The following is a 10000-nucleotide window of genomic DNA, read 5'->3' on the forward strand; positions in this document are numbered from 1 at the left end:
GAGTCCAGGTTATAAATAGCACACACACTAAGTGTCTCTACTGTTTCACACAGTCTCCTTGTGTGAGCTGCCTCTTTCTGTGGTTATCAACCTACATATGTCTCTTTCACTGCACCTGCTGTGCATATAGTACTCACGGTACTTAGAGGTAGGTGCTGTCCGGTTTCACAAATAGAGAGTTCTTTCTGTTTTCCCACGAAGAGTTCTCAATCTTCCTCCGGTCACCCACGTCTCCTGGGGACGCTCCGTGCCACGTGACGACGCGGTGACGTCACTCCCTCTCGCGAGAGTTCGTCCGGTGGGCTGTGGGAGCGGGGCCTCAATCCTCTGCGCTGCTAATCTTCCTGCAGGCAAATAATGGGACAAACGGCCACCAGGCACCTCTTGGCTGCTGTCTGCTGTTACTCCTGCTGAATACACTGTGTTCACTGTCTGTAAACCACGCCCTACGCGTTTCGACGTTAGGCTTCGTCAGGGGCTGATTCTGCTCTCTGTCCCTCATCTAGGGTTATATACCCTCCTTCATTATGCAATTGGTTAATTAAAAAAAAAAAAAAAATTAATTAAAGAATTTTTTTCCATAATACATTGGCTCTATGGTTTTAATATATATATTGCATAGCTAAACAATTGATTACTTTTAGGTACCATTTATACTACTACCATACTGTGTAGCCCTTGATGATTCAATGATGAATAACCAAGTATAAGCAAGAGCAAATTCAAATACAGCTAAACCCCGTTATAACGCGGGTCTCGGGGTCCACCCCGAGACCACCGCGTTACTAACGGGGTCGCGAAAAAAAAAATGGCCGCCGCGCTTTAGCGCATATTCATCCCGCGGGACAGGAGATGGGAGCGGGCATGTCCCTCCGCTCCCCGCTTCCCCCTGTCACCGCGGGACAGCCCGCGGGGCAGGAGATGGGAGCGGGGATGTCCCTCCTGTCCCCGCTTCCCCCTGTCCCCGCGGGACAGGCCGCGGGGCAGGAGATGGGAGCGGGGATGTCCCTCCTGTCCCCGCTTCCCCCTGTCACCGCGGGACAGGCCGCGGGGCAGGAGATGGGAGCGGTGATGTCCCTCCTGTCCCCGCTTCCCCCTGTCACCGCGGGACAGGCCGCGGGGCAGGAGATGGGAGCGGGGATGTCCCTCCTGTCCCCGCTTCCCCCTGTCACCGCGGGACAGGCCGCGGGGCAGGAGATGGGAGCAGGGATGTCCCTCAGGTCGCCGCTTACCTCAGATCCCGCTGCCTGCATGGAGGTGGTAGCGGGGGGTTTCTTCTCCCCACCGCTGTCCCCGGTGCTACCGCTGCCTGCGCGGGAGGAGGGGGGGGGAGCGGGTGGTGGTGCTGGTCGCGGCCTTTCCTCTGCTCCGACCCCACCCCCCGTCTGTGTAGAATGAGAGAGTGTGTGTGTGTATGTATATATGGGAGAGAAAGTGTTTGTGTGTATATGGGTGTGTGTATGTGGGTGTGAGTGTGTGTAAGTGTCTGTGAGTGTGTGTAAGTGTCTGAGTGTGTGTGTAAGTGTGTGTAAGTGTGTGTAAGTGTGTGTAAGTGTGTGTGAGTGTCTGTGAGTGTGTGTGAGTGTGTGTGAGTGTCTGTAAGTGTGAGTGTGTGTGAGTGTGTGTGAGTGTGTGTGAGTGTGTGTGAGTGTGCGTAAGTGTCTGTAAGTGTGTGTGAGTGTCTGTGAGTGTCTAAGTGTGTCTAAGTGTGTGTAAGTGTGTGTAAGTGTGTGTGAGTGTCTGTAAGTGTCTGTAAGTGTGTGTGAGTGTGCGTAAGTGTGCGTGAGTGTGTGTGAGTGTCTGTGAGTGTGAGTGTCTAAGTGTGTGTAAGTGTGTGTGAGTGTGTGTAAGTGTCTGAGTGTGTGTGTAAGTAAGTGTAAGAGCCGGAGCGGGAGGTGGGAGGTTTGACAGGGAGGGGGGGCGTGGCTTGAGCGGAGGGACCCGCTACTCTCCCCCCCCTCCCTCCACGGACTGCAGGAGGGAGCTGCTACTCTCCCCCCCCCCCCTCCCTACACGGGCTGCAGGAGGGAGCTGCTACTCTCCCCCCCCTCCCCGGACTGCAGGAGGGAGCTGCTACTCTCCCCCCCCCTCCCCGGACTGCAGGAGGGAGCTGCTACTCTCCCCCCACTCCCTCCACTGGCTGCAGGAGGGACCCGCTACTCTCCCCCCCCCTCCCTCCACGGACTCGGGCTGGAGCACTCATACATACACACATACACACACACACACACACACACACAGGCACTCACGCACTCATACACACACACGCGCGCACACACATGCAGGCACTCACGCACTCACACACACACACACAGACAGGCACTCGCACTCACACACACAGACCGCTAACCCCCCCCCGCCGCAGTACAGGGCCCGCCGTAGCCGCAGCGCAGGGCCCCGCCACCCCCCCAACCCCCACAGCACAATGACTTCCCATCCCCTTAACTTTGTGAAACAAAAGTCACAAGACGTTGTACAGGCAAAATACTGTACATCTGTTAAAGTGCAGTTGTCTGTTTATTTCTATATAATAATTGTGTGCAGTGTGTGTGCAGTGTGTCAGTGTGTGCAGTGTGAGCAATGAGCAGTGTGTGTGCAGTGTGCAGTGTGTGTGCAGTGTGTCCAATGAGCAGTGTGTGTGCAGTGTGTCCAATGAGCAGTGTGTGTGCAGTGTGTGTGTTCTGCAGTCATTGGTGCCATATAGGAGGAGGTAAGTGGGCGTGGCTTGCATCCTTTACCCCCCTTTGTCTCTATGGCAACTCCTCCTGCCCGGATGATTTGCAGTGCAGGGTGGGCGGAGGTGAGTCAGAGCCGGGCGTGGTGGACCCGGCCGGGGAGGGGGAGCCTCGCGCTCCGGGACCCTCTCCCAGCTTATTTGCTTATGTAATACGAGCTTGAGACAAAAGGTGGCACTGGTGCTCATTTGCATGTCATTTCCCAGAATCCCTTGCTGCAGTGGAAGCGCTGTATGCTGGGCGATAATGGGGAAAGACAGGGTTGCAGACCTGTCTAAGACATGCAAATGAACATACAGTAATATTTACAGTTGCTATATATGTATATATATACATATATATATATATATACATATATATATATATATATATAGTGTGTGTGTGTGTGTGTGTGTGTGTGTGTGTGTGTGTGTGTGTATATATATATATATATATATATATATATATAAGACAGAAATACAATGAGCGCAACCACACTGAAATTAGTAAATACAATAATTACCACATGTAATGGAGGGTATACACCCTTACAGTCTAACTTTCCCTGACTCAGTCTGCAGCCAAAAGGTCTACCGCTCCACGGGCTGGTAACGAAAATTTCCAAAGAGAATGACCTAGGCGCAAATGGAGACAAGAAAAAACAAACATAGGGTAGTATGTTCTAACAAATAAACCGCCAGAAGGTATGATATGCACTTACAGCGTATAGGATATTGTCAAGCCTTGTATCCACTCTGGGATCTGGAACAATTAAATGATGAATCTGGAACAGCTGGTAATCCACAGCAATTGCAATCTCGAGCAAAGATACCCATGCAGGAAGAGAGATAGAACACAAATAGCGTAACACAGTTTATTAAAATTATTAATAAAAAGACTATAAGTAAAAGACTCACACTCTGTGAGATATCATAAAACTATTGAGAATTCTGAGCATCTCACACTCATATGAAAGGGTAGTAACACTATGCAGATTTCTTCAACAGTCCTTAGTCTGTAGATATGTAACCAATAGGGAAATGAGTCCAGGTTATAAATAGCACACACACTAAGTGTCTCTACTGTTTCACACAGTCTCCTTGTGTGAGCTGCCTCTTTCTGTGGTTATCAACCTACATATGTCTCTTTCACTGCACCTGCTGTGCATATAGTACTCACGGTACTTAGAGGTAGGTGCTGTCCGGTTTCACAAATAGAGAGTTCTTTCTGTTTTCCCACGAAGAGTTCTCAATCTTCCTCCGGTCACCCACGTCTCCTGGGGACGCTCCGTGCCACGTGACGACGCGGTGACGTCACTCCCTCTCGCGAGAGTTCGTCCGGTGGGCTGTGGGAGCGGGGCCTCAATCCTCTGCGCTGCTAATCTTCCTGCAGGCAAATAATGGGACAAACGGCCACCAGGCACCTCTTGGCTGCTGTCTGCTGTTACTCCTGCTGAATACACTGTGTTCACTGTCTGTAAACCACGCCCTACGCGTTTCGACGTTAGGCTTCGTCAGGGGCTGATTCTGCTCTCTGTCCCTCATCTAGGGTTATATACCCTCCTTCATTATGCAATTGGTTAATTAAAAAAAAAAAAAAAATTAATTAAAGAATTTTTTTCCATAATACATTGGCTCTATGGTTTTAATATATATATTGCATAGCTAAACAATTGATTACTTTTAGGTACCATTTATACTACTACCATACTGTGTAGCCCTTGATGATTCAATGATGAATAACCAAGTATAAGCAAGAGCAAATTCAAATACAGCTAAACCCCGTTATAACGCGGGTCTCGGGGTCCACCCCGAGACCACCGCGTTACTAACGGGGTCGCGAAAAAAAAAATGGCCGCCGCGCTTTAGCGCATATTCATCCCGCGGGACAGGAGATGGGAGCGGGCATGTCCCTCCGCTCCCCGCTTCCCCCTGTCACCGCGGGACAGCCCGCGGGGCAGGAGATGGGAGCGGGGATGTCCCTCCTGTCCCCGCTTCCCCCTGTCCCCGCGGGACAGGCCGCGGGGCAGGAGATGGGAGCGGGGATGTCCCTCCTGTCCCCGCTTCCCCCTGTCACCGCGGGACAGGCCGCGGGGCAGGAGATGGGAGCGGTGATGTCCCTCCTGTCCCCGCTTCCCCCTGTCACCGCGGGACAGGCCGCGGGGCAGGAGATGGGAGCGGGGATGTCCCTCCTGTCCCCGCTTCCCCCTGTCACCGCGGGACAGGCCGCGGGGCAGGAGATGGGAGCAGGGATGTCCCTCAGGTCGCCGCTTACCTCAGATCCCGCTGCCTGCATGGAGGTGGTAGCGGGGGGTTTCTTCTCCCCACCGCTGTCCCCGGTGCTACCGCTGCCTGCGCGGGAGGAGGGGGGGGGAGCGGGTGGTGGTGCTGGTCGCGGCCTTTCCTCTGCTCCGACCCCACCCCCCGTCTGTGTAGAGTGAGAGAGTGTGTGTGTGTATGTATATATGGGAGAGAAAGTGTTTGTGTGTATATGGGTGTGTGTATGTGGGTGTGAGTGTGTGTAAGTGTCTGTGAGTGTGTGTAAGTGTCTGAGTGTGTGTGTAAGTGTGTGTAAGTGTGTGTAAGTGTGTGTAAGTGTGTGTGAGTGTCTGTGAGTGTGTGTGAGTGTGTGTGAGTGTCTGTAAGTGTGAGTGTGTGTGAGTGTGTGTGAGTGTGTGTGAGTGTGTGTGAGTGTGCGTAAGTGTCTGTAAGTGTGTGTGAGTGTCTGTGAGTGTCTAAGTGTGTCTAAGTGTGTGTAAGTGTGTGTAAGTGTGTGTGAGTGTCTGTAAGTGTCTGTAAGTGTGTGTGAGTGTGCGTAAGTGTGCGTGAGTGTGTGTGAGTGTCTGTGAGTGTGAGTGTCTAAGTGTGTGTAAGTGTGTGTGAGTGTGTGTAAGTGTCTGAGTGTGTGTGTAAGTAAGTGTAAGAGCCGGAGCGGGAGGTGGGAGGTTTGACAGGGAGGGGGGGCGTGGCTTGAGCGGAGGGACCCGCTACTCTCCCCCCCCTCCCTCCACGGACTGCAGGAGGGAGCTGCTACTCTCCCCCCCCCCCTCCCTACACGGGCTGCAGGAGGGAGCTGCTACTCTCCCCCCCCTCCCCGGACTGCAGGAGGGAGCTGCTACTCTCCCCCCCCTCCCCGGACTGCAGGAGGGAGCTGCTACTCTCCCCCCACTCCCTCCACTGGCTGCAGGAGGGACCCGCTACTCTCCCCCCCCCTCCCTCCACGGACTCGGGCTGGAGCACTCATACATACACACATACACACACACACACACACACACACAGGCACTCACGCACTCATACACACACACGCGCGCACACACATGCAGGCACTCACGCACTCACACACACACACACAGACAGGCACTCGCACTCACACACACAGACCGCTAACCCCCCCCCGCCGCAGTACAGGGCCCGCCGTAGCCGCAGCGCAGGGCCCCGCCACCCCCCCAACCCCCACAGCACAATGACTTCCCACCCCCTTAACTTTGTGAAACAAAAGTCACAAGACGTTGTACAGGCAAAATACTGTACATCTGTTAAAGTGCAGTTGTCTGTTTATTTCTATATAATAATTGTGTGCAGTGTGTGTGCAGTGTGTCAGTGTGTGCAGTGTGAGCAATGAGCAGTGTGTGTGCAGTGTGCAGTGTGTGTGCAGTGTGTCCAATGAGCAGTGTGTGTGCAGTGTGTCCAATGAGCAGAGTGTGTCAGTGTGTGCAGTGTGAGCAATGAGCAGTGTGTGTGCAGTGTGCAGTGTGTGTGCAGTGTGTCAGTGTGTGCAGTGTCAGCAATGAGCAGTGTGTGTGCAGTGTGAGCAATGAGCAGTGTGTGTGCAGTGTGTGTGCAGTGTGAGCAATGAGCAGTGTGCAGTGTGTGTGCAGTGTGTGTGCAGTGTGCAGTGCAGTGTGTGCAGTGTGTCAGTGTGAGCAATGTGCAGTGTGTGTGCAGTGTGTGTGTGTGTGCAGTGTGCAGTGTGCAGTGTGTGTGCAGTGTGTGTGCAGTGTGTCAGTGTGTGCAATGAGCAGTGTGTGTGCAGTGTGCAGTGTGTGTGCAGTGTGTCAGTGTGAGCAATGAGCAGTGTGTGTGCAGTGTGCAGTGTGGCAGTGTGAGCAATGAGCAGTGTGTGTGCAGTGTGTGCAGTGTGCAAAAAAAAAAATTTAAATTTTTTTTTTTTTTTTTTTTTTAAACGGGAGCCACGGGAAAACCGCGTTATAACCGAATCGCGTTATAACGGGGTTTAGCTGTATGTAGTCACCCTCTAATTTAATACATAATTGATATATTGATCAACCTAAACAAAATAGACAAATAATACATATTACATTGTATAATTATGCTTAATATACAGAGCATTATATGGGTTCTAAACATTTATACCTCTATCTAATAGTTGCTTAGACACCATTCCATAAAGGATTTGATGACTAATCACTAGTTTTGTTGTGATGTGGGGGAATATACTAATTCTAACCTTCTTGTTGCAGAGTTTTGTCACGGCTACATGTTACATAGCCGGTTAGTGGTTTGGGGGTAGATTATATACTAATATTTAAAATGTGGGGTATATGCCACTATTAACCCTTTACAGACGTGGAGCTATAAACCCCACTGACACTAGACCAATTATGGTGATGTGTAGTGGAATCTCATCCATGATATTAACCCCTTATTATTATTGTTGGGAATTACATCTCATATTCCCACCAGTGGAACATATTACATCCATACAAATCCTTATTACACGTTATGTTGGTTCGACGTACAGCGGATTGGATGTAGACCAGAGAATTTGTTGCTACATATATATTTTAACAATTATATGTGTTTAGATTAACACTTCCTAGTGGCACTGCATGTTTCTTATGATATACATACCCAATAATAGTAAGGGACATTTTATTACAATTGTACAGAAAGAAAAAATAGAAAATGGTTAATCAAATATAGACAGTTAGATGCAAACTACCTGTTCTCTCATACGCTAATGCAGAAAAAATGTTATGGAGATAGCCAAATCATATAGCGTACATTCTTAACTCACATGATGATATACTCATAAAGAGATCCTGCAATACTCATCGCATTCCTCATTCTTATATTTACGCATATGATGTATATAACTATTTGTGGACCATACAAATCATGGATAGAAATTAGTCTCTTAAAAAAGAACCCAGATCTATATCGATGTTAAGACCAAGTGGGGCTAATGTTTTGAGGGCATAAATCCAATAAGTCTCCTGTCTGGATATTTTTATTATCGGATTCCCTCCTCTCCAACTAGGTCTAACTTTCTCAATGCCCACAAATTTCAGGCCTCTTGGATCTTGGCCATGAAACTCTTTAAAATGCTTGGATACACTATGCTGTAATAGGCCTTTCTCAATGTTTCTTACATGTTCTGCAATGCGTATTTTGAGTTTCCTTGTTGTCCTCCCAATATATTGTTTATTGCAAGGGCATTGCAACAAATAAACTACGTTGCTTGTGTTACAATCAATCATGTCTTTTATTACATAACTGATTTGTGAAGCTTCTGATTTTATTGTTTTGAAGCTTTTTTGGGAGTTAGGATGTAGTTTACAGCCTTTACATGTTTGACACATGAAGAACCCTTTTGTAATCGTAACCGGTCTTTGATTGTCTTTTTTCAAACAGCTAGGCGCTAATCTTTGTTTTAGATTTGTTGCCTTTGTAAAGATTATTTCAGGTCTTGATGGCAATATTTGCTGTAACATTGGGTCCTTATGTAAGATTCCCCAATGTTTATGGATAATTTTCCTGATATCTCTAGCTGCATTACTATACTTGGTTACAAAGGGGACTGAAATTTTACCCTCCTCTCCCCTTCTAGTATCCCTGGTTTTATATTTGATTAGCTCTGCCCTATCCATTAAGGATACCTTTCTATACGCATCCTCAACTATTTCTTTATCATAATTTCTGTTTGTAAATTTTGCCATCAGATCTTTGGCTTGTTCGTCAAAAACATGTTTCTGGGTACAGTTGCGTTTAATTCTTTGCATCTGTCCCAGTGGGATATTGTTTATCCATTTTTCAGAGTGTCCACTATTTCCCAACAAAAAATTGTTTGTGTCCACACTTTTAATAAAAGTTTTGGTCTCAATATGGCCCTCCTCAATGTATATGAGCAAATCTAAAAACTCAATCTGGTTCCTACTGTGTTTCGTTGTAAACTTCAAATTGTATGGATTATTATTTAATCCTGCCAGGAATATTTCTAACTTCTCTACACTTCCCTCCCAAATCAGGAGGATATCGTCTATATAGCGATACCACGATACCAGGTTTGCCCCAAATTCGTGGTCGGACCAGATGGATTCGTCCTCCCACTTACCCATAAAAATATTCGCGTAATTTGGGGCAAACCTGGTACCCATAGCGGTACCCCTCACTTGCAAGAAGAATTTGTCGTTGTACCAAAAATAATTATGGCCCAGAATATGTTTAATACAGTCAACAATGAATTCTATTTGGTCTGATTCTAAGTTATTATCCTTAGTCAGATTCTCTTGGACAGCTGCACACCCCTGTGTGTGATCTATCACGGTGTAGAGAGAACACACATCGCATGTAACAAGTATGTAACTGTCTTTCCATTCAATATCTTTCAGGATATTAAGTACCTGAATTGTGTCCTTTAGGTAAGATCTAAGTTTACCCACTGGTTCTTTCAGGAACTGGTCTATATAACCTGAAAGGTTTGAAGTAAGGGCTTTGATTCCGGACACAATCAGACGACCGGGTGGGTGGGTGGAATCCTTATGGAGTTTTGGCAAATAATAAAAAATGGGGATTCTTGGTGATTCATTATATAGATATTCCCACTCGGCTTTATTTAATATGCCATCTTTGAGGCCCCTATTCAGCAACTCCAATAATTCCATTTGGAATTTCTCTGTAGGGTTACTTTGTAATGGTTTGTATGTTACAGAGTCTTCCAATAATCTAAATGACTCCAAATCATAATCGTGTCTATTAAGGATCACCACTCCTCCACCTTTGTCCGCTGACTTTATCACAATGTCGTCCCTCCCCATTAATTCTTGGACTGCATCTAATTCCTTTTTCGTCATATTCTTTTTGGGCCCTTTATTTTTCTTATTTTCCAACTTCTCTACATCCTCCTGAACTAATTTACTGAATGTGTCAATATGTCCTCCCCTTAGGTAACTTGGGTAGAACAATGATTTCTTTTTACATGTTGTATGTTTAAATCTTTCACATGTTGTGACACCTTCATTTGTCACCTCTTGCGTAACATTT

The 10000-nt window shown here is 47.8% G+C and overlaps 1 protein-coding gene across 1 annotated transcript in view; it reads left to right on the forward strand.

Moving 5' to 3' along the window:
• Positions 1-10000, forward strand: part of EIF4EBP3 (eukaryotic translation initiation factor 4E binding protein 3) — a 152824-nt gene that overhangs the window by 20156 nt on the left and 122668 nt on the right. The window lies entirely within an intron of this gene.

This window comes from Ascaphus truei, chromosome 5 (genome assembly GCF_040206685.1).
Source record: "Ascaphus truei isolate aAscTru1 chromosome 5, aAscTru1.hap1, whole genome shotgun sequence".
NCBI classification, from domain to species: Eukaryota; Metazoa; Chordata; class Amphibia; order Anura; family Ascaphidae; genus Ascaphus; species Ascaphus truei.